This window comes from Sapajus apella, unplaced genomic scaffold (genome assembly GCF_009761245.1).
Source record: "Sapajus apella isolate SASKATOON/1434 unplaced genomic scaffold, GSC_monkey_1.0 scaffold21, whole genome shotgun sequence".
In the NCBI taxonomy this organism is placed as follows: domain Eukaryota; kingdom Metazoa; phylum Chordata; class Mammalia; order Primates; family Cebidae; genus Sapajus; species Sapajus apella.
This window is the reverse complement of record NW_022436961.1, coordinates 26,231,274-26,243,820: the sequence shown is the minus strand read 5'-3', so window position 1 is coordinate 26,243,820 and position 12,547 is coordinate 26,231,274. Positions and strand designations below refer to the sequence as shown.

At 38.6% G+C, this 12,547-nt stretch overlaps 1 non-coding gene across 1 annotated transcript; it reads left to right on the top strand.

The window, feature by feature from the left end:
• The first annotated feature begins 8,734 nt into the window (after nt 1-8,734).
• Nucleotides 8,735-8,841, top strand: LOC116558552. The gene has a single exon (XR_004272059.1). It is a non-coding gene; the product is annotated as a U6 spliceosomal RNA (small nuclear RNA).
• The last annotated feature ends 3,706 nt before the right edge of the window (nt 8,842-12,547 follow it).

The following is a 12,547-nucleotide window of genomic DNA, read 5'->3' as shown; positions in this document are numbered from 1 at the left end:
CTCTCCTTTAAGTGTTCCAATGAATCTACTGTTCAAAGGCTGTATGAAGTTGGGAAGTTATCCATTTCTCTATATCGTAGTTTGCTCATCTACAAAGTGGTTGCTGAGATCTCTTCCAGCTCTACCAGTCAATATTTAATGATTTTTCATCTATTTTTGAAGCTGACAGACTCTTCTCCTAACCATACAAGTTCGAATGCATGAAAATGTAAAAATACAGTTTGCATATAAAGTGTTATTCAAGTAGTTCATCCCTAGTAATTTGTCACAATGTTCAGCCCAATGTGGGTTGAGTTAAATTTGCACAATCTACAAGAAGGGTTTGCTTCGCATGACTGTTAAATACAGTCAAAGGAAATCATGCTATTAATTTGATAAGTATATAACAATACAGGCATCCTTATTGTAATATGTGCAATGCAGAGGCTGGCCTAGCTGAGGTCTCCTGGCCCCTCGGAACCAGATAAGCTTGTCTCCAACCACCATTCATGCCCTGTAAGATCCAAACCTCATCAAGACGGTTGGTAGGTCCTGGTGGGCTCATTTCATTCTCAGCTTCCCCAGGTGTTCTCTCTTCACTGCAAAAGTATAACTCAAGTTCTTTCTTGAATTCCTTAAAAAAAAAGAAAGAAAGAAAGAAAGAAAACTTTGACACAAAGCATTCATAAGTGTGGTAGACTTTACTGAGGATTGGTCGAGGGGGTTAGGGACAAAAGTGAGTGTCGTATCACAACAGCAGGAAGATTTTCAATTTCAACATCAGGTACCCCTAATCTTATATGGTGGAATTTATAATGGTTGCTTCATTGTATGTGGATCTCAGCTTTATTTCATCTGTTAATTCCTCCAATCTCCTTTCTTAGTCTTTCCTTCCCTCTCTTCTGTATCCTCCCTCTTGGGAACACAGAGTACCCTCTCCTTGGTTCAAGCAGGGCAATACTTTTTGTTGTTGTCTTGACTTACATCTTTGAAAATTTTACCTTCTTTTCTTAGCAACTTATCAAAATATTTTTTCCAAACAATGGCATTTTTTCTTTAAGAAGAATTCTGGTGCCTACTAGTCATCATAATGGTAATAATTTATTTTATTTCTCATCATAATGGTAAAATATAAATATATAACTTGTAACTGCAGAAAAAATTTCAGATGAAAAAGCTAAGGTAACTTAAAATATTTTCCAGCAATCTTAAAATGACTTTAGTTGTACTCAGAGGTAAACAAACAGTACACAATTAATACATATTCAGTATGTAATTCGGTAACTAAGTAAGGCTCTAAGCTAGACCTTGATGAATCAATGAAGTTTAAAATGCAATATGAAGGCAAAAGAGCCAGACTACCCATCATACTAAAAGAGAAGAAAGAATTTGAAGGACTGAAACGATCTGATCTCAAGACTTACTGTAAGCTACAGTAACCAAGGCAGTGTGGTTTTTAAAGAAGAGAGACATAGATCAATGGAACAGAATAGAGAGCCTAGAAATAGACCCATGTAAATATAGGCATCTTTGACAAAAGAGCAGCAAATGAAATTAAATGGGGGAAATGATAGTCTTTTCAACAAATAGGGCTGGAACAATTAGATATCCATATGTAAAAAATAATAATAATCTAGGCACAGACCTTATACTTTTCACAAAAGTCAACTCAAAGTGGATCATACATAGACCTAAATAAAACATACAATGCTATAGAATTTCTAAAAGAAAACACAAAAAATCTATGCCACTTGGGGTTTCTGATGAGTTTTTAAATACAATACCAAAAGAATAATCCATGAATAATTTTGACCAAAGAGAAAACTGATGTTAGAGCTCATTAAAATTAAAAACTTTTGCTTTTTGAAAGATGCATTTAAGAGAATGAAAAGACAAACCATAGACTGGGAGAAAATATTTGCAATCACTTATCTGATAAAGGATTCATTGCCAAAATATACAGAGACTCCTTAAAAGTTAGCAATAAGGAAACAAACAACCCTATTTTAAAATGGACAAAACATTTGAACAGGCATCTCACCAAAGATATACAGATGGGAAATAAGCCTATAAAAAGATGCTAAACATTATTTGTAATTAGAGAATAGCAATGTAAAACAACAATGAGATAATACTATACACCTATTAGAATTGCTGAAATAAAAAAAAAAAAAAAAAAACTGAAAATGCCAAATGCTAGTAGGTATTTGAAGCAGTAGGAATTTGCATTCATTGCTGGTGGAAATGAAAAATGGTACAGTCACCTTGGAAGACAGTTGTTTCTTAGAATGCTATACATAGTCTCACCATATGACCCTGCAATTGTGTTCCTGGTTTCTGGTCAATTGATTTGAAAACCATGTTCACACGAAACATGCACACGAATTGCCAAAAAGTGGAAGCAACCAAAATATCATTGAATACATGAATGAATAAACAAACTGTGGTGCCTCGGTGCAATGGGACAGTATTAATTATTTTAAAATGAGCTATCAAACTATGAAAAAATATGGAGAAACTTTAAATCCATAGTGACAGGTGAAACAGGCCATCATGATAATGCTACATACTATATGATTCTAATTATACATTCTGGAAAGAGCAAAACTATAGAAATAGGTTTCTTTCTTTCTTTTTTTTTTTTTAATCCATGATTGCCAGCAATGTGGGAGAGTAAGGGAAGGAGCACAGGGGATTTTTAGGGCAGTGAAACTTCTATGTAACATTATAAGAGTGGATACCTGACATTATGCATTTATCAAAACTGATACAACTTTACAGCACGAAGAGTGATGCTCAATGTATGTAAATTTTTTTAACTCAGTAGGCTGGGTGCAATGGCTCATTCCTGTAATCCCAGCACTTTGGGAGGCCAAGGCAGTCAGATCACCTGGGCTCAGGAGTTCAAGACCAGCCTAGACAACATGGTGAAACCCCATCTCTACAGGAAATACAGAAGATGAGCCTGGAACATCTCATAGTTTTAGAAAGTAAGAAAGCGTTAAACTCACACACACACACAATCATGGGAGTATGTCAAAGGGACACAGGAGCCAACTGAAAGAGATCCCAGTGGCCAGATATGAAATAATTTAAGTAATAAAATAAATAAAGGAATAATGGATTATAACCCAAAGCATGAAATAAATACACATGAGCCCATGTAACAATAAATTACTGATTAAATGAATAAGTGAATGAATAGATGAGAAAAAAAAATCCTGTGCAGAAAAATTGGAAATAATTTATGTAGATATTCCACCCTCAAGGAAGAAGGTGGAATACTTCGCTCTTCAGTCCTTAAGATGGGCTGAAAATAATGACTTCCTTCCAAAGAGTGCAGCTTGGAAAGAGGGAAAAGGGAAGGAACTTTGCCATGGAGAAACATGACAAATACCACTTTATCCATGTGATCAAGGTCAGTTGATAGCATGTACCCTACATATAACATGGTGAAAATGGCAATTTACCTCTCTGACCTTCCTCCCCCAAACCCATGAATCCAGTATAATCATGAGAAAAGCATCAGATGCATTTCAATAAAGGGCATCCTACAATATACCTGACCAATACTTCTCAAAACTGTCAAAGTCATCAAGAACAAGGAAAGTCTGAGAAACTCACAGCCAAGAGGAGTCTCAGGAGACATGACCAAATGTACTGTGGTATCCCACATGGGGTCCTCAAACAGAAAGATGACATTAGGTAAATATTAATGAAACCTGAAAAAATATATCGGTAGATGTCAGTTATTAATAATGTATCCGTATCAGTTCATTAGTTGTAACAAATGTGTCACCGTAATGTGAGAAGTTCATAACAGGGAAATTGGAGAGGGCATAAAAGTTCTCAAGGGCATATAGTACTTTCTGTAGTATCTAAATGATTTTTCTGAAAATCTAAAACTTTTCTAAAATTAAAGGCTATTTTAAAATATACGGTATATTCCCCATAAAAAATCAAGAAAAAACAAACAAAAAAAACCACAAGTATATAAATAGGCCAGGTGCTGTGGCTCACGCCTGTAATCCCAGCACTTTGGGAGGCCGAAGCAGGCAGATCACTTGAGGTCATGAGTTCGAGACCAGCCTGGCCAACAGAGTGAAACACCATCTCTTCTAAAAACACAAAAATTAGCCGGGTATGGTGGTGTGTGCCTATAGTCCCAGCTACTTGGGAGGCGGAGGCAGGAGAATCACTTGAACCTGGGAGATGGAGGTTGGAGTAAGCCAAGATCATGCCACTGCACTCCAGCCTGGGTGACAGAGCAAGACTGCATCTCAAAAAAAAAAAAAAAAAAAAAAAAAGTGTATGTGTGATAGATTTGTTAATTACCTTGATTTAATTATTCCACAATGCAAACACATAGCAAAACATCACACTTTCACACTGTACCTCAGAAATATAATAATATATACAATCATTGTCTATCAAATAAAGTAAAAATTTATAAATAAATTAAAATACACAGTATGACACACAACAAATATTTATTGAATAGAAAAATAACAATGTATATGGCATCAAGGAAATTATACTCTCACAAAAAGAGAGAATGTCACACCTGAAAATGTTAGCAATATAAGGCTGAGTGTCAAATAACTGGTAATAACAAGTAACCTTTATTAAATGCTTACCATGTATTTACTAATACTTCACATATATTATCTCACTTAATGTTCACAATAGCCTCCATGAAGAAATGCTAGGATGACTGCAATTATAATTATTTCTGTTTTAGATAAGGAAACCAAGGCTCAGAGAGGTTAAGTAATTTGCCAAGTCATATGGATGACAGATGGCAGAACCAGGATTTGAACTCAGCCCCTCTGATGATAAAGCTAGTGTATAATAGCTTAAAGGAGTTACAGAGACAAAAGCTGTCTTCTCTGGAGAGCCAGCAGTTTTTGTGGTAGCATGGGGATTTGAGCTAAACTCTGAAGGCTGGAAGGACTCAGATGAGTGGAAAGATGGAAGGAAAACATTTACAGTGGAGAGAAGTCTGTGAGCAACAGCCAGAAGGCTGGTGTGGCCAAGGCCTCCAGAGAGCAGAGGCAGGCCTTACCCTCGGCCTCCTGTGTAGCAATTCTCCCAGCCCTGCTGGGTCTTCTCAAAGCCAGAGCTGGGGAGCCTCTGTCACAGCTCCATCCAGCTGTTTTGGGAGCCACACTTGGGCCTTTCTATTGCACCAACATGGAAGGACAGGCATCCCCTCCAGAGACCCACAAATACTTCCAAAAAACCAACATTAAAAAAAAAAAAAAAACCTAGCCACTGAAATTCCTTAAAGGGCTACACCATGGAGAGTGGCACAAGGACATACAGCCCTGGGGGGCTTTGTGAGTAGTACACCTGCTCAGCAGAGACCCACACTTCCAGCCTGGGTTGACGAGAGTGGGCACTGCCCTTCCCTCCCTCACGTAATGACTCCTTCTCTGCTACATTAAAGCCACCAAGTCTCCACTCTAACTCCTGCTGCACCTCTCAGACTCTAATCCTGGATTCTGTCTCTTTACACAACAGTTTCCTATATGCATCCCAAAGACCACTCCGCTGCAATTTAGAGTCAAACTGGATTCATTAGAGCAGCCCAAGGATCTTTCCCTGGAGAAAGTCTTTGCTTAATTTATGTGGCTCTATGAAGTTGATTTTCCTATCAAGTCACATGGGCTTCTCTTCCCATCTCATCTCAAGTGGTGTCATTCAACTGCACATGGATTAATTTTCTTCAGTCCTGGGCCTAAGCAAAGGCAGAGAGGCTTGTGTTCAGTTCTTCCTTCTGTTCACTGACAAGTTGAGGTGGTCCTTCCTCCTGTGCAGCCTTCAGCAGCCCCAAGTCTGCCCCCAGGGCCCACAGGTACCTTCTCAGTAGCAGCGCCACAGGCCAGGCCTTCTCAGAGCACCAAGATCTCCACGCTGCTTGGTGTAGGCTATGTTCCCAGTGGAGGAGGAACTGCTCTGGGTGAATTCTTCCCTAGATTACAGGTTTCTGTACTCAATACCCTGTAATTATAATAGCCTTTATACCCAGTGTACTGTTTGGACAGGGAGCCCATTTAGGAAGGGCCATTGTCAGAGCTGGGGGTCGCTGGGCACTGCCATCTGAGTTTCAGCTAATTGCCAGGCAGGGCCCTGGGTGCTGGAGAGGACATAAAGGATTGCATAAATAAAATGCAATTCTGTCCCTCCAATTGAGAAAAATTACATAGTAACTGTAAATAGTCAAATAAGGCTCAGAATTGTTTTTCCCTGACTAATAATATTGCAAAGAGATGCAGCAGGTGGTCTCTAAAATCATTTTTTATTGTCATTCTGTGATTCTCTGAATGATTTGCATTCATTCATTTCACAAACACAGATTAAATACCTACCAAGTTGTATCTTAGGTGAGGCATTTAATCTGCATTAATTCACCCAGGACATTTTTACCTGATTGGAGCTAGAGATACAGGCCATGGCCATGAAACAGAGCAAAGCCAATGTGCCCACAAAGAAAAAGAGCCACACTTCAGCTTCTGTTAATGCCCACTTCCAACCAGCTGAGCTAACCAGTCAGAACAGGAGATTCTAGCAAGTCTTTGGGTACATACACTATCTGAAGAGTCCTCACGGGCCCCCAAGTATTGGAGAAAGGAAACCAAGCAACCATTTCCAGTTTGGTTCCTAAACGGAGACAAAGCAGAAATAGAACCTAGGAACTTTGGGCTTACAAGCAAATGTGGTATTTATGAGGCTCTGCACCTCCCACTGCCCCAGAGGCTGCCAAACCCCATCAGAATGAAGTAGCAAAGTACACACCATGCATTGTGCGGCCCCTGGCAAAGGACCAGGGATGTGCAGGATACACTGTTTTAATGCATGTCCCCTTTTAATTACACAGCCGGTCAAGAGCTCTCAGCTCCCACATACCCAGGTCCTTATAATACTAGACAGTTCTACAGCCATCCCCAGTAGCAAACACAACTGCGAGCCTCAGCTCCTGGAGAGAGCAAGGGTTCCAGCCGATATGATCAGCTCGGCAACATTTCCTTGTTGCCTTGCTTTTTTCCAGATCATGGCCTGTTGCCATGAGTCAAGGAGATGGATCCTCTGCCATCATTTTCTGGAAAAGCCTCCCATTAAACTTCCTTCTGCCCTGGAACAGAAGAGTAGTTTGCAGGAAGAACTTCAGATCTGGTTTCTGATACGATTAAAATCAAAACACAGTACCGGAAAGGGAAAACCAAGTGAATTCTGGCAAGGATGTTCAGTTCTGCCTGGGAGTTTTTAGCTCTGATATTTCCATGGCTGCTCAGAGATATGCCCAAAGTCTAAATTGGGCGAGAGCATATAATATTGGGATATACTGTGAAATACATATTTGGTCTCTGCCTGAGATTCTTAAAACCTTTGGAATTTCCTGAGTGATGATGAGAGGAGCATCTTTCGTTATTCATAATAAGCCCCTTTCAACTATACCTGATTTTATGCTAAAGGAGGATGGGGCCTGGTCCCCAGAGGAACCAACCATGTGATTAGAGGACTGGAACTTTCACCCCCACCCTGGAATTCTGGGGAGGAGAGAAGGGCTGGGGATTGAGTTCAGTCACCAGTGGCCAATGACTTCATCAAGCATATTTACATGATAAACTCTCCATAAAAACCATCTTAAAATGACCAAAGAACCAACATAGATATTTCTCCAAGAAAGATTGTACAGTTACCAGGGAAAGGCAAATCAAATCCACAGTAAGATGCCACTTTATGTCCACTAGGATGGCCAGAATCAAAAAGTCAGAGAATACATCTAGATGTGGATATAGAGAAATCAGAAAACACTCTGATTGTATATTAACTGTGGAAAGTAGTCTGACAATTTCTCAAACAATTATACATAGAGTTACCAAATGATCGGCAATTCCACTCCTAGGCAAATACCCAAAAGAAGTGAAAACATGTCCGTACAAAAGCTTGTACCCAGATGTTTGTAGCAGTGTTCTTCATAACAACAAAAAGTGGAAAGAACTCAAATGTTCATCAGCTGACGAATGGATAAACAAAATGTGATATATCCATCAACAATTATTCAGCCATAAATAAGAAATGAAGTATCGATAAAACCTACAACATGGATAAACCTTAAAATGATTATTTGAAGTGAAGGAGACCAGTCACAGAAGACCACAAATTTCAACATATGAAATGTCAGAATAGGGTAATCCACAAAGACAGAAAGTAAATCACTGTTTGCATAGGTGTGGGGGGTAGGGGGGAGAATGGAAGGAGAGGAGTGATAACTAAAGGGCACAGCGTTTCTTTTTGAGGTAAATAAAATGTTTTAATGTTGACCGCAGTGATAGATGCATGACTCTGTGATTATACTGAAAACCATTGGATTGTACACTTTAAATGGGTGAATTGTACAGCATGTCAATTATATCTCAAAAAAGCTGTTAAGGAAACTTAACAGTGGCTTTCGTGTTATGTAATTTTCTCCAACTTAGATACGGAATTAATACCCACCATCACACAAGGATCCATGAAGTTTTAAATGTTAAGAATTTTTTTCTATGAGCCATAAAAAAAAATTGATGAATTGCTCTTTATCACATTTAAAACACCTGATCATCAAAATACCCTATTAAGAAAATGAAAATCCTAACTACAGACTGGGAGATGATATTTGCAATATATATATCTGACCAAAAAACTTATATCCAAAATATACAGAGAACTCATAATAGGGGAAAAATAACCCAATTACAAATCGGCAAAAGCACTCACTTCAGCAGCACATATACTAACATTGGAAGAATACAGAGAAGATTAGCATGGCCCCTGAGCAACGATGATAGGCAAATTCATTAACCGTTCCATATTTTTACTGGAAACATTCCCTTTGAAAACTGGCACAAGACAAGGATTCCCTCTCTCACCACTCCTATTCAACATCGTATTGGAAGTTCTGGCCAGGGCAACCAGGCAAGTGAAATTAAAAATGGGCATTCAACTAGGAAAAGATGAAGTCAAATTGTCTCTATTTGCAGATAACATGATTGTATATTTAGAAGACCCCATTGTCTCAGCTCAAACTCTCCTTAAGCTGAAAGCAACTTCAGCAAAGTCTCAAGATACAAAATAAATGTGCAGAAATCACAAGCATTCCTATACACCAATAGCAGAGAAACAGATTGCCAAATCATGAGTAAACTCCCATTCACAGTTGCTACAAAGAGAATAAAATACCTAGGAATACAACTTACAAGGGATGTGAAGGACCTCTTTAAGGAGATCTACAAACCACTGCTCAAGGAAATAAGAGAGGACACAAACAAATGGAAAAACATTCCATGCCCATGGTTAGGAAGAATCAATATCATGAAAATGGGCATACTGCCCAAAGTAATTTATAGATCTGATGCTATCCCCATCAAACTACCATTGACCTTCTTCACAGAACTGGAAAAAAACACCTTAAACTTCATATGGAACCAAAGAAGAGCCTGCATAGCCAAGACAATCCTAACCAAAAGAATAGAGTTGAAGGCATTATGCTACCTGACTTCAAACTATACTACAAGGTTACAGTAATCAAAACAGCATGGTACTGGTACCAAAACAGATATATAGATTAATGGAACAGAACAGAGGCTTCAGAAATAATGCCACACATCTACAATCATCTGACCTTTGAAAAACCTGACAAAAACAAGTAATGGGGAAAGAATTCCCTATTTAATAAATGATGCTGAGACAACTGGCTAGCCATAAGCAGAAAGTTGAAACTGTATCCCTTCCTTACACCTTATATAAAAATTAACTCAAGATGGATTAAAGACTTAAATGTAAGACCAAAAACCATAAAAACTCTAGAAGAAAACCTACACAATTCATTCAGGACATAGGCATGGGCAAAGATTTCATGACTAAAACACCAAAAGCAATGGCAACAAAAGCCAAAATAGATAAATGTGATCTAATTAAACTAAAGAGTTTCTGCACAGCAAAAGAAACTATCATCAGAACGAACAGGCAACCTAAAGAATGGGAGAAAATTTTTGCAATATATCCATCTGACAAAGGGCTAATATCCAGAATCTGCAAAGAACTTAACCAAATTTACAAGAAACAAACGAACACAACCCCATCAAAAACTGGGTGAAGGATATGAACAGACACTTCTCAAAAGGAGACATTTATTCACCCAACAAACATATGAAAAAAAGCTCATCATCACTGGTCATTAGAGAAACGCAAATCAAAACCACAATGAGATACCATCTCATGCCAGTTAAAATGACAATCATTAAAGAGTCAGGAGACAACAGGTGCTGGAGAGGATGTGGAGAAATAGGAACACTTTTACACCATTGGTAGGAGTGTAAATTAGTTCAACCATTGTGGAAAACAGTGTGGCAAATTCCTCAAGGATCTAGAACTAGAAATACCATTTGACCCAGCAAACCCATTACTGGGTATGTACCCAAAGGAGTGTAAAGACACATGCACACATATATTTATTGTAGCACTGTACAATAGCAAAGACTTGGAACCAACCCAAATGCCCATCAATGATAGACTGGATAAAGAAAATATGGCACATATACACCATGGAATACTATGCAGCCATGAAAAAAGATGAGTTCATGTCCTTTGCAGGGACATGGATGAATCTGGAAAACATCATTCTCAGCAAACTAACACAAGAACAGAAAACCAAACATTACATGTTCTCACTCATAAGCGGAAGTTGATACCTATGCAACAAACCTGCACATTCTGCACATGTACCCCAGAGCTTAAAGTATAATTTTAAAAAATGGAATACAATGAAAAAAAAAAAAACACTAACAAAAATTGGCAAAAGATGTTAATAGACCAGAAGTTGTACAAATGCCTAATAAGTTCATGGAAAGATGTCCAATATAGCTAGTCATCTGAGAAATGAAAATTAAAAGTGTAGTAAGATGCCGCCATGTATCCACTAGTGTTAGTGAGGATGAAGAGTAAGCAGAACTCTCAGACACTGCTGGTAATAATGTACAACCACTCACCAGCAGTGGTACAACCACTTTGGAAAATCTCACAGTTTCTTATGAAGTCAAATATGATACAGCAATTTCATTCTTAGGCATTTACTCAAGATATAGGAAAATCATGTTCACGCAAAGATTTGTGTATGAAAGTTCAGTAGAATCTTTATGTATATTAGAAGAAAAATAGAAATCCATCAGGAGGTAAATGGTTAAATACATTGTGGTTTGCCCATACAATGGAAGAGTATTCAGCAGTAAAAAGAAATGAACTGTTGATTCATGTAGTAACATAGAAGAATCTCAAAAATATCATGCAAGGCAAAAGAAGCCAGACACAAAAGAGGACATGCTATGTAATCCTATCGAGCTCTAGAAAACAGGGTATGGCCTATGAAGTGGCAGAAATCAGGCCATTCTTGTCCTTGGCTGGGGTGGTGGTAAGACTGATTGAGAAGAGGAACAAGGGAGCTTTCTAGGGTGACAGAAATATTCTCCATCTTGCTTGGGGAGGTGGTTACATGACAGTATTATTTGTCAATATTTACTAAACTGTATATTTTAAATGAGCACATTTTATTGTATGTAAAGTATACTTCAATACAGTTGACATTAAAAGTGTTTTTCTTACTCATTTTGACTTTCTTTACCCTAGACCATAGAAGCCAAAAAACTCCGGACCACAGGACAAATCCAGCCTGCCACGTGGATGACTGCTATCCAGTCTTTCACCTCTACAATGTTATTATTTAAGGGAATCCAGGTTCAATGAGCTTCCAGATAAGTTTAAAGGCGGGGGAAAATAAGCTAAAAATGGCTTTGACATTTTTTAATGACAGGGGAAGAAAAGTCAAAAAAAGATTATTTCATGACACATAACATACATATGTGTGTCATTCAAATAATAAAGTTTTATTGGAGCACAGCCACAGCCACACCTTTCAGACTATAGTGGCAGGAGACTATATGGCCTACACAGGCTGAAATACTTATTGTCTGGCCCTTTCCAGAAAAGGTCTCCTGACCCCTGCTCCAAACAATAATCTCTTCTCAATGACACCATCCCTTTGCAGGCTACAAGGAAGGAGTGCTCATGTTTGTATTTTGAAACAAAAAAGAGGCAACATTTAGTGAGAAAAGCAACCAGGGTAAACCAGCAACCATTTTTGTTTTCTTGTCAATGGCTTGGCTATTGGAAATGATGGGCGTTCTTTGGAGTCCTGGCACTTTTGTGAGAAATCGCTCAGGCTTTGAGCGGCGTTCCACAGATAAAACATCCCCCTTGCCCCTTACTGTAAAGTCAGCTTGATGGGGCAGCCAGTTTCTGGCCTTTGTGGAGAAGAACAATAGATTACTATAAAGATCCTCTCCAGGCCCACTGTTCTGCGACATTTTCTTTTTCTCTTAGATCGCTGTTCTCGTGACTCAGAGACTCACTTCGGAAACAGACACAAGACGTCTTCACTTCAGTCGTCTATGTCAGCAGCCTAGCTTCAGAAAAGACTCAATTTTCCCCCACCAGCTCTCATCTTAACGGAAGGGGCTGGGAGCCAGAG